This window comes from Ornithorhynchus anatinus, chromosome 13 (assembly GCF_004115215.2).
Source record: "Ornithorhynchus anatinus isolate Pmale09 chromosome 13, mOrnAna1.pri.v4, whole genome shotgun sequence".
In the NCBI taxonomy this organism is placed as follows: Eukaryota; Metazoa; Chordata; class Mammalia; order Monotremata; family Ornithorhynchidae; genus Ornithorhynchus; species Ornithorhynchus anatinus.
In genome coordinates, this window is record NC_041740.1 from 37,066,034 (window position 1) to 37,086,734 (window position 20,701).

At 39.7% G+C, this 20,701-nt stretch overlaps 1 long non-coding RNA gene across 1 annotated transcript; it reads right to left on the minus strand.

Annotated features, from left to right (window-relative positions):
* Nucleotides 1-4,946: 4,946 nt before the first annotated feature.
* On the minus strand, nt 4,947-14,587 carry LOC114816088. The gene is made up of 3 exons (XR_003763866.2): nt 14,568-14,587; nt 7,524-7,583; nt 4,947-5,046 (listed from the first exon to the last, which is right to left on the minus strand). It is a non-coding gene; the product is annotated as an uncharacterized LOC114816088 (long non-coding RNA).
* Nucleotides 14,588-20,701: the final 6,114 nt, after the last annotated feature.

Sequence of the window (20,701 nt, forward strand, 5' to 3'; positions counted from 1 at the left end):
ATAAATCGCCTCTCCCAGAGTGTACATCAATCTAAATGACAATAGGTAAATGTACAGGAGAGATACTGGACAACTGCACCAAAGGACTAGTAATAGAAGCATTCAGTTAAGGATGTTTCAAAACAGGACGAAAAATGCCCTTTTAGAACTTTACACTTTTTAAAGCTCAAACTTCTCACCAAGGAGATTTGATATATGCTTAGAATTGGCACCAGAACTGCCTACTTATTGTCCTTCTAAAAATGGAACGGCGATGGCGACTAATCTGAATGCCTGATAAACTTCGACCTGAACAATCTAGTCATGTAAAAGGAAAAAGATGGTCAGCTATGTCAAAATTAGAAAAGTTAGGGATATTATTAGAGCTGGATTTCACTCAAATATTTTTAGATACTACAGCTGGAATAAAGCAACTTTTTTTTAAACCAGCGAAGTTTGGATAAAAGGTTTGGAAATGAACAAAAGTCACTGGGCCTGAACACTGGCAGAATGAAGAACAGAGTGATCTGGTAGGCCTTGCCTAGTTTAATCATTCAGTCGTATTTATTGAGCACTTACTATGTGCTGAGCACTATACTAAGTGCTTGGGAGAGTGCAATATGACAGAGCTGGTCGACATGTACCCTGCCCACAAGCTGAAAAGTTTGGGATTGCAGGGTGTAAGGCCCTAGTATAAATGTCTGTCAGCCTGGGGAGATGAGCCAATTATAATAATAATAATGATGGTATTTATTAAGAGTTTACTATGTGCCAAACACTGTTCTAAGCACTGGGTCGATACAAGGTAATCAGGTTGTCCCACGTGGGGTTCACAGTATTAATCCCCATTTTACAGATGAGGTAACTGAAGCACAGAGAAGTTAAGTGACTTGCCCAAAGTCACACAGCTCACAAGAAGTGGACCCACGATAAGAACCCACAAACTCTGATTCCCAAGCCCATGCTCTTTCCAGGAGAAGCAGCGTGGCTCAGTGGAAAGAGCACGGGCTTTGGAGTCAGGGCTCATGAGTTCGAATCCCAGCTCTGCCACTTGTCGGCTGTGTGACTGTGGGCAAGTCACTTAACTTCTCTGGGCCTCAGTTCCCTCATCTGTAAAATGGGGATTAAGACTGTGAGCCCCACGTGGGACAACCTGATTCCCCTATGTCTACCCCAGCGCTTAGAACAGTGCTCGGCACATAGTAAGCGCTTAACAAATACCAACATTATTATTATTATTATTCCATCACCCTTGCCTGCAGAGGACACACAACCTAGGTCTGCAACAACATATGGTTTCTTTACACTATTTGGATATATGACCGAACAATTAGGGAACACTTTCCCCGCGCCGCAAGTCTGTTCTTGCATAACACCATCCACAGATTGTTTCGACAAGATTCGGTGTAGTAGGAGATTGTGTGCCATATGCAAATGGTGTCAGTCAAGACACGATGTTACACACCGAGCACTTCACAGCCTCTGCCTCAGTCTCACTGTACCTTGCATATTATTTGCATTTTGACAACTTTACAGTTCTTAATGTAGTAAAAGAGCAGTGAATAACAAAGTAAACCATCCTTCTTATGGAGGACATATATAGGAATTTGTATAGATGAATATCAGTCTGTGATATTTTCGAACCACCTAACCCCTAACCCATTAAATCTCATTAATTCATTCAATCGGATTTATTGAGCACTTACTGTGGGCAGACCACTGTGCTACATGCTTGGGAGAGTACAACAGACACACTCCCTGCCCATGAGGAGCTTACAGTCTAGAAGGGGGGGAGACAGACATTAATATAAATAAATTACAGATATGCACATAAGCGCTGTGGGGCTGGGAGGGGGGAAGAACAGAGGGAGCAAGTCAGTGTGACAGAGAAGAGAATGGGATCAATTGTTACCAAAACACAATTCTCCCATAAAATGAGGTTCTTCCAGAACACTGCTCCCAGGTCATAGAACTTCCTCTAGGCTCTACTAAAACAAGGATTACAGACATCTCTTCCTCTTATAAGTCTTATTTGAGGTCTTCATCAATGGTGCAAATAATTTCTCAACTCGTCAGACCTACAAATATTTGACTGACTCCTACTCACTGTTACCAACAACCTATTCATCTATTTCTCTCTCTCATCATCAGGCACAGAGAAAGCAAACACCTGCCTGCTACAGCACCAACCTACAAACCAGTTTCGCCTCAAAATACAACAAAAAGGGCAGGAAAAAAAGTGACAATACAGTCAATTTTCCGACACTATGAGGGTTACGTTCTTGCAGAACACTGCATTACGAATAATTCACACTGCTGTATGCATACCTAACCTGACCTAACCTACAAGCGAGTCCCTGATTTTTCCTTCTGGCATCACATTGTCAAAAGGACATTCCCCCAATTCCCTAGCAGTATGAGCCAAAACACAAGTGAAAACACACATCAAGAGATAACTGACTTCAAAAAATGTCTTTCCAGGCCCTTCCTTGGGCACATGAGCTAGGACTTGTTTTCCTGGCTATTGGAAATGTACAAAACACATGCTGTAATGAAAACAAATTTTTAGAAATTGAAAACTACTATTTTGTGTGTGGGGAGGTAAATTCTGTAAAGGATATATCCTTGTAATTTTTTAAAACTACAAATAGAAAGATGGCCCACAGTGGTGTAACCAAGTTGTCTGCCCATAATCTTATGTTTAACATTACATCAGCATGTATTTATGTTCTATATTCTAAAGTTAGAGCAGTAATCCTAGATACTGACATAAAAAGACATGACAGATCAGTAGGGCTCTGGTTAGTTCGAAAATATTTACTTGTGGTCTGAAAAATTGGATTTTATTGGCATGATGCAAACCCTTTCATTCTAATACACTCAGCCAAAAGTCATATTTAGCAAAATGTGTGTATTTTATATACGCCAAGTCTTTCAAGCCTTCTGTCAATTCAGTTAATGTTTTAGTTTTCTTAAAGTCTATTAAGTCCTGCCCAATTTTGTCAATTTGACACTTTAGCTCAACTGCCTCAAATTCCAGACAGGAGATAGAAACTGAAAGAAGCCTGAAGCATCAGAGCAGGAATCAAAGTGATGACGTCTGAACAGGGTGGCAGGCAAAGTCAGTTAATTAATTCATTAATGATGGTATTTAAATGCTTACTATGTGCCAAGCACTGTTCTAAGCGCTGGGGGAGATACAAGGCAATCAAGATGTCCCATGAGGGGCTCACAATCTTAATCCCCATTTGAAAGATGACGTAATGGAGGCCCAGAGAAGTGAAGTGACTTGCCTAAAGTCACACAGCTGACAAGTGAGCCACCATAGCCACTCACCTCACTCTCGTCCCTTGCAGCCTGTCAGGCCAACCTTCTATAGGTTGAAACTCCCTGCCTTTTTGGGGGCCTTGCTCTTTCCCTGCCACTTTGCCACCTCCCTCTCCTACTTTCATTTTTTTCCCCTACCCTGATTCTGGAATTGGACTAAAACCTAGAGAGGACCTAAACCCACAGAGAAATACATTTTTTTATCTATTATTCAACCTTTAAATACTTACAGAACACAGAGCAGAAACTGGTAATTGCCACCTCATTGAATGCTAATTTTTGTAATAGAAGCTGCCTTTTGAGCTCTGGGAAAGGGATTGGGTGGATTAATTGCTTTCCTACTTGAATTCAAAAGAAAATGGAAAAAAAGCAACTGATGATGTGATTAGCTTTGAATGTAAAAAAAAAAATCACACTCTCAGCTGGTCAGAAATCTGGTGACTACTTTCACTGGACTCCTAAAGAGTGTGTCGCAAGTATATTATTGTGGTAATGTTTCTCTGAGCAATCTCAGCTATGATAAACTTAACTCTTGAATTTTCAAGGGCATCTTGTTGGTTATGCTTGGGCAAAGAGCCATCTCCAACAGCACTGTTTGTGTCAGTAGTTTATTTTAGAGAAAAGCGTTGAGTTTATGAGAGAACAAAAAACTCCATATCCAACTGCAAAAGCCTTCATTTTCTAATAATACAAAAGAGTCACTATGGTGGTATAAAATTAAGACCCTGTTGATATAGACCCAAAGTGATACAAATATTACTGTAAAAATTAATCCAAGACCTGTCCTGTATATTTGGAACTATCTTTTCCCTTATCTAAAAGTCTTTGTCCAATTAACTGCAGGGGTCTTTCTTCATATGTCTAGTATGTTTATTGAGGGACATCACACACACACAAATGATGATGAAGGTATTTGTTACGCACTTATTACGTGCCAGGCGTTACACTAAGCACTGGGTGGATGCAATCTAATCAGGTTGGATATAGTCCCTGTCCCCCATGGGAGTGCAGTCTCAACCCCCATTTTACAGATGAGGAAACTGAGGCCCAGAAAAGAGAAGTGACTGGCCCAAGGTCACACGACAAATAGCAGAGCCAGGACTTGAACCCATGACCTGCTGACTCTCAGGCCCGTGCTCTATTCACTCTGTCGTATTGTCCTTCCTATTCGAAGAGAACACCAGTGATGGTGAAGTGTGTTCGTGTGTGTGTGGGTTTGTGTCTGTGACAGGGAGATGAGAGGGGGTGCTGAAGAGGCCAATACAGAACTCTTTCCCAGCCACACTGCACACAAAAAAGCTTTCTCTTCTTGCATTATGTGTATGAGGGATGGAAATCCTCATTAAGCCAGCTAGGTTTTCCTAAACTTGGATTAAATCTTAAGAGGGAGCTGGTTGACTCATAGCAGTATATGATTTTAAACACAATACTTTGTTTTAGAGAAGGAATAAAGATAAAATCAATTACTAGTCATCTAGAAAAATGAGACTTCACACTCAGTAGTCACTCTTCTTGGGTTCTTTGTTAAATATCCTTTTCAGGGTTTTGTTAAAATTCTAGATTTCCTGAAGGTTAGTCACTGAAGACCACAGTTTAAGAACTTTAGTCAAGAAATAACTGACTCCAGAGAATTACTTACTACAGTATCATCTTACTTCTGGCACTCAAGTGACTTTTGCCTCTTCCTTGTCAGATAGCGTAAGGCAATGATTTGGTTGCTAACAAACAGTTCAGGCACACCTTAAGAAAAACAAACATTACGTTCTCTTTAAAATGAATTATTACACATGACAGCAAATTTAAATTTAGAAATCAGCTAAGAGAAAGACGAAACATGGTCAATTAAGAACCAGGACTTTTTCATTAACATACCGTGATTTAGAAGATTAAAGAGCAGTACTGTTCACTTCAGAACTTTGAGATTAAAGTAACATTAAGTTTCAAATACTTGTTAAAAGGTTTCCAAATTCTTTTTGCACAAAAAAGCCTTAGTCAGTAATGCTCCATGTTTACTAAAAACCCAAGGCCTGGGGCTTAAAAGTAATTGTAGTCATCTTTTATCTATTAGCATACATAAGTGAAAATATAAGGGCACAAGATTTCTGACCTTTGAGAATTTCAAAGGCCTAGCCAGTTGTATTAAGAGTAAAGTGAACACAGACATGCCATTATGAACATCATTTTTCAGGGTTGCTCCTCCAAACCACAGGATCTCCACACATACAACTTTCAAGAGGTTCTCGTTCCTCTCAGCACAAGGTGGAAACTCCAGGGTTTGAGCCAGATTGTCCTTCCAGTTGGCTTTCCTCTGTCCTATTCCATTTGTTTCATGCTACCATCCAACATGCCTGCACCTTGGCCCCACACATACCCTTCCCTAGTTTATCTTTATGCCCGTATCATTCTCCTACACCATCAGATACTTCACTCCAAGCCTTCAATACCCAACTCGAGGACTATGTTCTCTAAGAAGCTCCAGGTAGGTGGAAGGACCTTTGGCCACATGCATAACTATATTTGAAGATGAAACTGCTGAGAGTGAAAAATTTCATCCTCGTTGCTAGAGAGATGGTCTCTTGCACATTGCAGTCCAAAATGGGTTAGCAAAGGCAAAATTTGGGATGTAGGCAGAAAAAGTGAGCATGATCATCAAGGAGAGCCATTATCCTAAAGGTTCCTGAAAGCATCCTGTTGTGCCACTGATGGAGAGAGAAAACTCAGCTGAATGGACCCAGTAGTGATATTTCATATGTTCTTAGTAAAGAGAGTAGAACCCTCTTTCTGGCCTCTTGCCTAGTCACGGTGAACTGTATTCTCAAATAAGGCTGCGCAGACCCCGAGATTTCGCTGTCCTGAGGAACAGAGGCCAATTCGGGGCTGTACACTTATATAGGACTTCAGTTTAAGAAAGGAAGAAAAGGGAAGGGGAGTTCTGTTTTTCCAGGAGTGATGATGCTAACCCTCTTGCCCAATTCCCCATGTGGCCCTCCGAATGCAGCTGGCTAGGGTGGTGAGCACACTCCATGACAACAGAAGAGACTGCCAAATCAGTAGCTTTCTTAGGAGCCACTGTTAAGGGTGGCATTCATGTTAGCCATACTAAGCCATACTAAGGATTAGCATTTTCACTCCTTACCGAAACCACTGGAAATGCATTTCCAAACTCTGTAGCAACCTCATGCCATGGAACTAGACATCAATCAGTGGTACTTATTGAGCGCCTATGTGCAGATCACTGTTCCCAGCTCCGCCACTTGTCAGCTGTGTGACTCTGGGCAAGTCACTTAACTTCTCTGTGCCTCAGTTACCTCATCTGTAAAATGGGGATTAAGACTGTGAGCCCCACGTGGGACAACCTGATTCCCCTATGTCTACCCCAGCGCTTAGAACAGTGCTCGGCACATAGTAAGCGCATAACAAATACCAACATTATTATTATTATTATTACTAAGCACTTGGGAGAGTACAATACAAACAAAATTAGCAGATACGTTCCCTGCCCATAATGAGATTATCAGGGCATTATCTGTTGAGTCCGAGAAGTGGGTATTGGAGGAAAAAAAAGAAGAAAAAAACAGAAGGAAAAGGTACACAACCACGACTTATCTTCCTTGGCCAAATATCCGGGTGGGAGGTAAGCCACCCAAAAAACCTTTCCTCCAGTAACCCTCTGTGCCCTCTCGGGGGATTGTAATCTGTATCGAGATTCAAAATGTTCTTTCTTCCCAAGCCCTCTCCACCCCAGATGGCGCGAGATGAAATGCCTGCTCTCTTGGAGGTCTGAGGAACTATTAGCAGGCTTGTCTTTCTTGGCACAAATCTCCAGATGGGTGGGCCTGCCCAAAGCCACCCCTCCCCACTGCCCTGCAGCTATACACAGAGCCTTTCCCTGGCCTCACACCTGACAATTTTGCCCCTTATACTGTGTACATGTAAGCAAGAGTTGAATCTTGTTTAGATTATGTCTTTAATTTGTGCATTTACATAAATTATTCCACAGATTTAAAGGTGATAATACCAAGTACAAAGGGAGACTGTCAGAATCAGCGTTATCTTGGGAACCAACCTTGGGCTCAGGTTTCTTACACACACACATACACACTAAACATGATAACTAGATGCAGCATCACAGCAGTTCAATATATCGAGCAAAGTGCTCTAATGCAGTTTGCTTTGTTTTTATGATGTCTCCATGGTACTCAGGCAAACATTATTACCTTAATGTCAAGACTGCAGAGGCTTACAACATCATCGTCTTTCTCTCTTCGCTTCCTTTTCTAAAGGAAAAAAAAGAAAAGTCTTTGTTTAAATGGTCTCAATGGCATTAAAAACCCCCAGAAAAGGCAACTAAAATGTTGCACACTGAAATAAATGTGATAATCGCAATGAATTGCTGAAATTTGCTTTGCTTGCTGAGGAAAAGAAAATGTTTTATATAACAGAGGCAAAGACATGAAGAAAAGCATATGTACTTTATTGGAAAAGTGTGTTTTGATTATAAAAATGCACTCAGCAATAAAATGCCAACCACAGCAATTTGAGTGAGAAATCCAAATGCAATGGGTAAAAATGCTTTTTTTTTTCCTAGTTGTAATGGAACATGGTGGGGAGGGAGGAGAACGAGGTAAGATGCTTCCATAAAAAAGTATTTTAAGTGTTCAAAAAGGTATTATTGAGGTTTCTGAGCCACATTAACCACACAAACAGGTTTGACCAACCTTTCATTTCTTGATGCACTCCCCCCAAATTTTGAGCAACCTAACTCACAGTGTAAAGTTAGTGCACAGAGATTAACGTCAACATTTACATTTAATGCTGAGGTTTCAAAAATGCACTTAGTAAGCCTAAATGGGAAGAAACTAGCAAAGGCTCATATGCTTGGAGAAAGGGTGTAATTGAAGGGATCCTTGGAAAAATCAATGGTATTTACTGAGCACTTACTATGGAAGAAGCATATCCTCATGATTAGGAATGTACTTCCTAATGTCCAACTTTTCGCTTTTAGGGGTCACTCTGTCCCTGAATTTAGGATGTAACAAAAGAGGAACCCGAGGAAAAGAGGAAAACATTTTAGGACCTTCTGAGGAAAGGTACTGGCAATTTTAGATACTAGAACAAGGTAGAGGAGGACTGGATTATCACCTAGTGGAAATGACATAATTGTCTTTATAAGAAAAACAGAGAAAAATTTTCTGTGATAAATAAAATATTTAGTGATTTTCAGCAACTATGCACACTAAATGGCATATGCCGTCTAAGGGGAAAAACAAACAACTGTTCCATACACATAGTACAAACGAGACATATTTAACTTAGGTAACTGAGGACCATTAATTCACACTGACCTAAATAACCTACTCCAGAGATTTGACTTTCTAGAATCTGGAGTGTAGAAGTGAAAATTTTTCTTAATTGCTAGGAAATGGGTTCTAGCAGTTTAAAAAAGTTCTTTTTTTTTTTTTTTACATAGTTACTGTTTAACTATGAACAGTTAGAGTATTTGGATTATGCAATTATGAAAGATTAATAATTTCTCTACCAGGGAGGGAGGGTGTTCTGAAGTGGGACTGCATATGAGGTATTTTGTAACAGGCCAAATGAGACAGGTTTTTACCATCTATAGGAATCACATTTACACATTAATGGTTATGATCTTTAAGAGCGTAAAGAAGGGCATTTTCAGGACAGATGTGAGCTGTAGAGAAAGATTAAGTACATCTGTATTTAAAAAAAAACAATCTATTGGGTTTCCATGCATGACATGTAGAAAATTATACTCAGTTCTGATCAGAGACTAATAACTGAGTTTTGTGTTCCACAGGAAAAGAAGGATGTGGACAGCTTGAAGGTTCAGAGAAAAGCCATATAGATGATTAAAGGTTTTCAAAGACCTTTCAGAAATGATGAAAGAAAATGGAATTATTTAGCCTAAAGAAGGTTGATGGACAATTCAATAAGTTTTTAAGTGTACTAAGTGCTTTATTTCAGAGGAAAGGACTAGTTGCTCATAGTCCAGAGTATGGAGAAGGAGGAAAACACGGTTAAATGCAGCAAGAGAATTTCAGGTAGTACTTTGAAGGATACAGAATGAGTTTCAAGAAAAAATATATATATTTTAATTCAGGTAAAAATCCGATACGTGTCAACATCTGGAGCTTCATTTTAACTTTTCTTTTAATTTAACAGCATCTACATGGCAAGTGTTTCTTCTGTAAAATTACTTCTTTCTGGGGATTGCAAATAGCTAAACACAACATTACAGTTACCTGCTGGTTAGCAATGTCAAAACAACTTTAATTTAGGGTTTAAATTAGACCCTCCAGCACCCATCCAAAACAATATCCACATTTTGGTTTTGAAGTGAGGGTTCCATATTGGATTAGGGAGACTGATGAAACTCACACAGGAGTTAAACAAAACTGACCACAGGGGCCAGTTACCCAAGGTAATCCAGACTCTCTTAGAGTGGAGAGACAGAAAAAGAACCAAGGAAGAAATGTGTGTGTGGGGGGGAGACATTTAAAAATTACCATATCTTCCAATATCCATTTCAAAGTAGTTATTGAATTATCAGTATTTCCACTGCCAGCAATAGAATCATCACTCCAATGTGCTAAATTGACAAATCAACCAGGGTAAACTAGGATGGATTATTAAAAATGACATAAAGGCATTTTGGGCAGTGAAAATGTTAAAGAAAATAATGCTTTTAAATTAAAGTCAGGGCAGGGGGGAGATTGGATGAGTTTAACCCTGATTTTTACAAAAATACGATTTAGAGATAGAAATTGAGCAAGCCTCTAAAAGTCCAGTGTGGTTTAGTGGAAAGAGCACAGGCTTGGGAGTCGGAATACATGGGTTCTAGTCCTGGTTCTGCCACTTATCTGCTGTGTGACCTTGGGCAAGTGAAAATTTCTCTGTGCTTGTTTCCTCATCTGGAAAATGGGGATTAAATTCTACTTCCTCCTACCGTGACTGTGATCCCCAGGCAGGACGGGGACTATGTCCAAACTGATAACCTGGTATCTACCCTAGTGCTTAGAATAGTGCTTGGCATATAGTAAGTGCTTAACAGCATTATAATTATTATTACCACCCATATTCTACATACAAAAAAGAATTTTGCAACACTTTAAGTTTGTCAAAATCAGAACAGGTTATCAAGAAGGCCATGGAATCTCTTTCTCTACAGGACTTAATGATAGTTTAGATTCTCATCTGGCTGGGAGAGTTTAAATACAGTTCTGCCCAAAGGCAAGGTGACCTCTCAAGGCCCTTTCCAACCTTAGATTTCATTTGTTTATTTAACTCTTACAGATTAAGAAGGTAGTCTACTTATTTATTGGCTAAATGAAACCCATTACGTTTGACAACCCAAGGCCTGGAAGAAGATCGTGTCATTAGACATTCCAAATGAGTGTGCATCATAAAATCCACACATTCCATCAGATGGGCCCCCACCTGCTCTGTTCCCCACCAGGCTGTGGAAAGAGACAGCAGGAGTCTAAACTACAAGGTGCCATAGCTACCATATCTTGTTTCCTCCAATCGCTCTAGCCCACAAGAGTTGGGGGAAGGAGAAAGGATACTTGCTACTTCTGGTCCCAAAAGGCAATCCAGAGTCAGACCTGTAACCACACGGAGCACAATTAATCTAGTCCCAGTCATTCGAAAAGCCTGGCAGTTTGAGACAGTCAAGTCACTTTGTTGCCGTCTGCTCCAATGACAGGGCTCCAAATGGCCACGGACATTTGATCAATAAGCCCAGATCTATGAACTGAGGCCACAAAACCACAAATAACACAAATTCCCATAAACATAAACATTACTGCTTGTGTGTGGGGAAACCACGACAGATCAACTAGTCCATTCCCCTGCCTTCACGCAGGACCACACTCTTACAGCAGATGCAAATGCCTTCAGGGAACACTTCATTAACTGACAGAAAACTATTTCTTTATCTAATCTGAATCCCTCATGTTACCATTCCTATTCCTTTCAGGTCTGTGGGCACCGAAATGAACCAGTCACCAGAGTAGGTGAAAGAGTGTCTTCTAACTGAAGTTATAATTAAACTAAATGACTAGCTACATGCTCTCAGGGAAAAGAACATTTAAGGCTTAGCCTTTGCATTTTCAGCTACATTCATCCTCTTATTAAGATAACAATCAGGAGAGTTTGTGTGGCCCATTGAAAAAAAAACAAACTTGGGTTGAATCTAAGAGTCCTGGATTCCACCTACTATGTGACCGTGGCAATAACCTCTTGGAGCCAAGGTTTCTCCATGAAGAGGCAGATGCTTATGGATGCTTGAGGTCATGTGAAAATACTTAGAGTTTTTTCCAGAAGAAAGCTTCTAACTAAGGTGTTGTTATTCTCAAATACCAAGAATAGTATTTAGAATGTTTAGCAAATGTGATTATCAACACCAAGAACATAGGTTAAACAATCTGAAAGACTTGAAAGTCCTCAGACCTCTTTTAATGTAAATTATAGGTTTGGCATTTCAGCTGCCATTGATTACATTACTAACATTTAACAGACATGCAACTTTCAATATAGAAGCAATCAACAGTGAAAAGGAAACAATAACCAATCATTTCCCCATAAAGGACCTAAATAAGAGTCTCGGAAAATATGGAGCCATTTTTAGAGGTGAACTGAAAGGATTAATAAAATGCTCAGGAAACAAGTACAGCAGAGGGACATTTACACCAAAACAAATTGATTTTTTTTTAAATAAGACGTTTTAAGGTATTGAATTGCACAGGCTGCCTACCTTGCTGTAGAATTTCAAGGACAGAACACTTGTTTGGGAATAAGATTGGGAATAGCATTATCATCATTTTCTTTTTGGTTGACTGCAATTTAATCCATTACTTTCTTTACATAGACTTTTTACAGCCAAGTGTATAAATCTCATGAAACAGACAAATTCTCTTAGTTCAGAAGGTTCTGAAACTGGTAAGTGCTCACCAAGAAAACCACAGAGGATAGAAATTTTTGCTTACTGGTGTCTTTTCTTTTATTTACTACAAATGATACATACTAAGAATTAAAGTGTTTCCTGAAAATGGAAAATGACTTCATTTTTGAGGTCAATGGTGGGTATTATTTCATACAGAAGTTGTAGTCCTATGTGGCCTGCAGTCCAAAGTTTTCCCACCACTTGAAGTTCTGGGGTCTATGTGGGGCTGCAGGTTATATCTCTGCCCTCAATCACTGGGGAGAAGATTCACCATGGCAGAAGTTCCTAAACAACACTTCCAATATGAGACAGTTGTGGAAATTTGGTCCATGGGCAGCCCTGTCTGGAGCAAAGAGAAGCCTGAGGCCTCCTCCTTTCCCAGCACGAAAGTGTGACTCCTTTTGTTGTTGCTGCTAAATTTATCCTGTTACTTCTTTCTTTGTGGGTCCGTCTTCACTCCAACCCCTTTAGATTGTTAGTTCCCAATGGGGCAGGGATGGTGTCTGAATCGATGTCCCTGTACCTTTCCCCAGTGCTCGGTATTATGCTCTACACATTGTCAGTGCTTAAAGAGCATCAAAATAAGCAGTCAGAGTAGCAGGAGTTACAGTTATATACTCTAGAATCTTAAGAATGCTGCTAACTAAACTCTTTACAAAATTAGAGAGTAGAGTCAGAAATGCTAGTTAATTTGATGGGAAAATACAGGCAAATCAATTCTCTGTTTCATAGGCCTATAATCTACCAATCGTTGCTGAGACTCTTTCATCTAAACCCAAGTGAGCGAGATAAATGAAGATGGGTAACAGAGGAAATGGTGCTTCTGTGAGTTTGAACCTGTAAGTGGCCTTTCATTAAACATTTCATCCTTTTCTTTAAGTAGTATAAATGGAAAGATAGAAAGGGAGGAGGCATCAGTTTTCTTTATGTGTGGTTCCTGAAAAGACCCCAGATCTCAAGACATACATACGAATCTGGGGGCACCAAATTCCCCACAGTTTATATTACCTGTGCATCAGAAAGTCAATACTATGGCAAAAAACTGTTTGCAGCCACAGATCCCTACACTGGGGATACAAGTTCAGAGCCAATTTCCCAAATTTAATTATTTTTTGTCAGCCTTCCCTCTTCTGATTCCAAGTCTAAAGTCTAAAAGATACTGGAATGATTTACCAAAGGTGATTATGTATCTCCTCCCTTGGAGATATTTAAGAGGTAGAATAAGCAGTCATCTGCCTTGAAGGTTTAGGTCAGTTATACAAATAACAACTTACCCACCTGCTGAAGAAGGGTAATGCGTTTTTTCAGAAACATGATACAGAATGCTAATTTCACTCTGGGCTGATGATTTTTTTCCTAGGGTTATTTGCATGACTGGCTTAAATACAGTCTTGCTTGGAGGCAAGGATATGGCCTATTCAGATTTTACTGTTACTTCCTGAACAAATCATTTTAGGAAGCAATCACAATAGCAGTTTTGAACTACTGTAGCTTTGAACTACAGCACGGATACCATCTAATGAGGAAAGCAGATAAATGCACGTCACAAAAGTAGAAGAGATGAATATAAAATTCAGATCTGCTCCTGAAATCTCTTCCAAAAGTCATTCTCTAAGCCATTATTTCCCCTAGTTGACCTCCCCTCTGTGTATTATGCATTTGGAAATGGAACCCTTAAACACTGTGAGACTTTGACACTCACCCCAGCCCCAAGGCACTTATGTACAAAGCCATATAATTTGCCATTTCCCCTATCTGTAATTTATTTTAATGAATATCTTTCCCTGTAGACTGTAAGCAACTTGTGGGCAGGGATTGGGTCTACCAACTCTGTTGAACTGTCCTTTCCCAACAGCCTGTGCACACAGTTAGCACTCCATACCACTGACTGATCAACTGCTGATTCCCAGACAGGGACTATTTCTCCTAAACCACATCACTCTATCAGTACCTTCTGGTTTAATCACCCAAAGTTTAACTGAGGGGAAAAAAAGAAAACAAACCCAGTTACATAGTGCCCTGAACTGACTTTTTTAAATAACAAAAAAGGCTAAACTATATGGCTTCCTGTCATATTCTCCTTCCCCTTCACAAATTCAGTGAGTCTGGATTTAAGTTTCAAAAAAAAAAAAAATTTAAGGGTCACATGACTTGTAATCTCCAACACCATATTTTTATGCCTAATATTTCAACAGCAGCAATATGAGCCTAACAGGTCTTTTAAATACTACTAATTATTTTGGGTCCTGGGTAGAAAAGCCATACACAAAATGCTGTTTACTTGTTTACCTACCAAGGTGAAGTCCCAGTGTGGCCCAGGTGTTAGAAAAGTGAAAGAGCTGCCCCTCCGAAGAGAATACCTGTTAATGAAAAAACAGAAGAAACTGTGAGCAACCGTATTTGGCAGCAGTTGCCAAAATGAAAGGTTTATAGCTTAAGATACTTTTGGGCAACTTAAAAGTCAATTAGCATGTCAAGTAACTGGCCAAGTAGTAGCCTTAAGAAATGATGGTAAGGAGAGGGTGTGGGTGAAACTGAAGTTACAAAAGCAATTCTATAAAATGGGATCCAATCTAAAAAAAAAAATAATCCAGATTTAACAATGCTGATAGTCACTTAAATGAAAAATAATTAACTTTACATGGAATGACGCAGGCCTGGGAGTCAGAAGGACCTGGGTTCTAACTCTGGCTCTGCCACTTGTCTGCTGTGTGACTTGGGACAAATCATTTCTCTGTGCCTCAGTTACCTAATCTATAAAATGGGGATTACGACCACGAGCGCTAGATGGGACAGGGACTTTGTCTAACACAATTATCTTGTATCTACACCAGCACTTAATACAGTGCCTGGCTCTCAGAAAGTGCTTAAACACCAACAATTATTATTATTACTATTATATTTTCAAAGGGCTTTAGTAAGTTATTTTTTCCTAACAATACCTCAAACTTTATTTCAGTAGTATAGATGAAGTTGACATATCAAGAGTAAAATAAATTGTCCAGAATTTCATGGTAAAATTGGTGACAAAATTAGAATCTTCCAAAATTCCGGCTCATATCTCATCTCTAGACCACTTCACTGGGAGAAATCTTTTGCACAGGCAAGATAAAGTATTTAAGACTCCCTAGCTTTGGAAAGGCGAAAACAGACTTCTAAACCAAATATGCACATTCTGCTTTATAACTCATGATTTTCCTCTCCTCTGCTGGTTCACAATAAACAAGCTGGCAGCTAGGACAGAGGGAGCAGCAATTATGATCTCACTGGACAAAGAGGCCTAGACATCATTCTGGGTCAAATACAAATGCCCATTACCCCAGCAGTAATTACAGTGGCACTTAAAGAAAGAATAATTTGACACACTCCTTTCAGGTAGAAGACAAGTATTGTGGGGAAGCACAAACAAGGCCTGAGCCATTCATTACTTGATCCCCTTAAGGGGCCACCACTTCTTCAAAATGAATTTGACCTCACTTTGACTTCTGCCTACTGGCATGAAAAATGGCTCTTCAGAATCTTAAATCAACTTCACAAACTGGCAAAATGTTTCCAATCAAATGGGCAAAAGCTTATTCCAAGACTAGTTGAAACCAGCTGTAGTAATGACATTCTTCCAATTCAACAAGTACCCATTTTGTACACTTATGGGTAAAAAGGGACTTTAGAAACAAGCTGAACTTAAAATGCATGAGATAGATACTCCCTCCAAAATCCATGTAGACTCACCTTCACTACATAGAACTTACACTGAAAACTAAACAATCCTTTTTGAGTGCATGTGGGAAAAAGTTGGGTCCAATGAGACTTTTAGAATGATCACAAAAGGCATTTCTAGAAGACATAAAAAGTAGTTCGAGGCAGGAGGGGGAGAAGAGGAGACCCACTCGAAGATGCCCAAAATGAACTTTTAAAAACTGTACTTCCTAAAATTACTAATTCCTGCCTCAGGGTAATCATATTTAGGGTACCAAAATACTCAAAAACCACTCTGTCTAGATAATGTAGAACTATTAAATCAAACTACCTAGGGTCATAGAAATGAGTAAAGGTATTCCTGCTACAACTTTTTTTTAAGTGGTCAGTAAAATCAGGGCATAGCATAAATCAATCAACGTGCACTCAAAACAACTATGAGTGTGCAAAAAAAATGTACTAGAGAGCATTTAAAAGGGCACTTTCACTATGCATCTGAATGTAGGCAAGTCCATAAACCAAAACTGATCACCAGACAGGACATGAGCAGATAAAAACAGATTGAATTGAGACTGAAAAACAAGTTCAGGGCAATTTATTTAGGGCAGAAAAAGAAACTGCAGAAATTAAGGGAGGGGAGAGACTGGCTTTTGACTAAATGTGGCAGAAAAAAACCTTGAGGATAAAACAAATACTGGTAAATAAATGATTAATGTAGTGCTACTAAGACTAAAGTGAAGAAACAAAATTAGGCACTTATAAAGGTAATTTTTTCCATTTACAAATGTTAGGCTATTTGTGTTCTTTGAATTTAATAAGTGCAGACCCAGAATAAGGTCCTGAAAATTGCAAAGAAAATGACAGGAAGGTGGGTAACATTTCCTTTGGGCTTAAGAGAAGGCAAGTGGGTGGGTTTTGCCCTATCTTTAACATGCTCCTTCCTCTCTGTCCACTGAGCTTCTTTCTCAGCAGTCTCAAAGGAAGAAACGTCCATCTTTGGAATACTAGATACTATCATTCTGGACTTTCTGAGAGTTAGTTATGGCACTGAGTATTTACTATGTTCTAAGCCCTAAAGTACACACAAGATAATCAGAACAACATGAATGCCATCCACATGGCTGACAATCTGAGAGAGATGGAGAACCTGCATCTTATCCCCATTTTGGATGTGAGGAAACTGAGGTGCATGGCAGGCCAGTGGTTAAACCCAGATGCTCCAAATCCCAATTCCATGCTCTTTCCACAGGGTCTCCTGCTCTACAAAGCCTTGCTTATCCCTTTTCTCTCTGACAGTCTTTCCCTTTCAATTGTATTTATTGATAGATACATATTGATCGCCTACTATGTGCAGAGCATTGTACTAAGCAGTTGGGAGAGTACAGCACAACAATAAAACAGACACATTCCCTGCCCACGAGATTAGAGTCAAGAGGATGAAATTTCCCTTCTCTTTTAGGCTCTTTCCCCATGATTTTTAAAATTTTACCTATCGACTAATAGACCTCACTGTATTCAAATTGTTTGGGGGAGGAGATAAATACAAGTCACTCCTGAAATTGTACAAGAAAATTACAGGAGACATTTCCATTGCTTGTATATCTACAGGTCCTCAAATTACCAACAGAACCATCCAAAAAGTTTAGTGTGCCAAGCACAGTGAGCCATTAGATACCAATACCCTTGGGGAAGGGGTATTTGCTTAAATGACTCTTTCAGACTGGCAACGGGACTCTGTTGCCCATTGCAATAGCAGGACAATTCTAGTTCTTTAAGGGTGAGCTCCTATTTTATCCAGTCTGGAGAGATGGTTGCTACTTTACACAATCTGGGGTCAGACTGTCCCTGCAGCAGCAATGGTAGATAAATCCACCACCGACATCCGCAGGGCAGTGACGTGGCCCTCCAGCTCTACTGCCTAGATCCAAGATGGGAAGTTTGTTTTGGCCTTACTGTCCTCAAGCAGTTGTTCCACAAATGTCCTGTTCAACTTGTTTTAGGAGCCATTCTGGTGGATGCAGATACTACAATGTTAGGCACTAGATGTCAATACCATCTGAAACAGCTCCCTGGAGCTTTTCCAAATACAATTCTGCCTCCACTCTGTTCACTTAATGAAATCAGTTGCTAATTTAACAGAAAGCCCGAGCTCCTCCCTTATATACGCTTCGATATACTTTGGGGGCACCTGGTTTGGACCACTCTTCACTATTTGGAGTCCTTTTTTCCCCTTCCCCTTTTTTAGTAAGCCAAACTAGTCCAGTTTACAGAGGACACCTTAAGAGTTCATAAGTTTGTGGTCAATGGTGAAATGTCAAAGGGAAGCACTGGTGCACATCTATCCTGACCAACCCAGAAACAGGCCAGAAATAGAGGAAAAAGTCAGTATTCAGAAAAGCAGCAGCATGCGTAGTGGACAGAGCACAGACCTGGGAGTCAGCAAGTCATGGGTTCTAATCCCGGCTCTGCCACTTGTCTCTTGTGTAACCTTAGGCTAATCACTTCACTTCTCTGGGGCTCAGAGTCTCAATCATTTTACAGGTGAGGAAACAGTTTCCTCACCTGTAAAATGATTGAGACTCTGAGCCCCATGTAGGCAGGGACTATGTCCAACCCGGTTTGCTTCTATCCACCCCAGGGCTTAGTACAGTGGCTGACATATAGTAAGTGCTTAACAAATACCAGAATTATTACTATTTTCATTATTTAGAGACCTGGAAACTCTTCCTTTCAGGAGCACCGAAACCCTTGCCTGTTGAGAGAAACCAGAAACATCAAGGGTTGGAAATCAGCTATAAGAAACAGCCACTTCCAAGAAAGTCCTTAGGAGAAAACAGGACAGACTTTTTAGCTTGATTTAGATTGTATGCTAATACTCTCTCCTTCCTATAGCTGGCTTTTAGGTCAACTTTTACATGTAAAATAGTCCTCTTTAATCCAGCTGTGCCCTCTTTCCAGATTTGGAGTGCAATTTCAGTAAGCAATTAAGTTAGTTTGTGTTCAAACTTAGATGCCAAGGCTCCACTTACATAGTCTATTATATGCTTTCACAATCCTTTGTCACAAAGGGGAACATATTATTCTCCTAAAATCTTACTTTATGACTTTCAGATTTAATCTTTGAAACCCAATGCTCCCCTTCTTTGCGTGCACTTCAAGGGAGGCTGAGAGCAAAGAACAGCTTCAGCATGTCCTGAGAGGCTTATTTACATTTTAAGCCAAAACACAGAAAGCTTGGACTTTTGCTAGCCAAGAGCAGTAGGTGAGTAATGGATTTACAAAAGTATGCCAATGACACATGATCAAATTTCCTCTTAGACTGAAATCTTAACCTGGCATAAATCCTCAGTGTGTAGCTATAGCTCTAGCGGTCTTCATTTATGATTTTTCTAGATCTTGGGGAAGGGTTAAGCCAGGTTTACATGAAAAAAACACAATTCAGGTTTCCAGAAGCCAATTTACACGACTGCATAAAGCAACCCTGTAAATTTTTATGATCATTACCCCCTCAAATAGTCTGCATTTGCATTGGTCTAACCTTGGATGCCTGGCTCTGCTGGTCTTGGCCAGGTCCACCATAGCCTTTTGCTCTCATATCCCTCAACTAAGGGGATCCAAGCCTCTGTCTACAGTTAATATGCTCAGAGTTCTGCAACAGAGAGTCCCATGAAAGCTTTTTTTTGTTGTTTTCCGAAGATCAAGGGGCAGATTACATTAAATGTGTTTTAAAATTCCTTGATTTTCATTGGGCCCACTCCCCAGTTCCCTTTGGGCATTTGGGCTAATGCTTATTTTCATAGCTGATTACGTAACAAGTACTTAAGTGATCCCAAATACCTATCCATTTACCCATAAACCAGTTGCAATCTAAAGCACATCAGCAATATTCTCTTTCATGGATTTCAAATTATACATGACATTACTTATCACTGGTTTTAAAGTCTTGTTTCTTTCCACCATCCCATTATCCCTCTCACTCCATTCCCTGATGCCATAAGCAGTTCATTTTTGCCAAAGGAGTACACGGAATTCTAACTTTGCAGACTAATGAGTTGTGCTTTCTTCCCATCTCTGTCCCCCTCCCACCACCAAGGAACGGTAGTTAAAACTGCAGAAAGCATTAAATTTGATGCAAATATTGATCATAATGGAGTGGAAAACTGTTTTCTTCTTGAACATGCAATATAAGACTCCATCTCATTGGTCATCATGGTCAAAATCATAACCGACAGCATTTAGTTAGTGCCTTCTGGGTTTTTATATACCACAGAAGTAGAAGACAGAGTCTGAACCCTGAAAGGGCTTACAATGTTGACCACTTAGGTCAGAGTTCATGCAGAACATATACATAGTAAAACTACAAAGATGTCATTTAAGGACACTAGTTCTTGAGTCATTAAAAAAAAAGAATCTCATTTAGAGTTGTAATCTTCATTTACCCCAAACTAAAAAAAAAAAAAAAGCTTTCCCTTAGAAGACTTTCCCAGATATGCGAATTCTTCCAAGCTCCTATTAAACATAAGCCCAAGAGTTTGTTTTGGGTATCTTCGCTGAGACGCAAACCAGCCACTGCAAGTTTTACAAAACAAATACCTTACTTATAAGTGGGCCTACATCAATCTCTGTCCTGCTCTTGCAGTATTTTCTCCTTTCCCTAGAACATCCATCTCATTTTCCCAACATTAAAGTACATGGTACTTCATGTGCAATGCTTCAGAGCATAATGTGGTA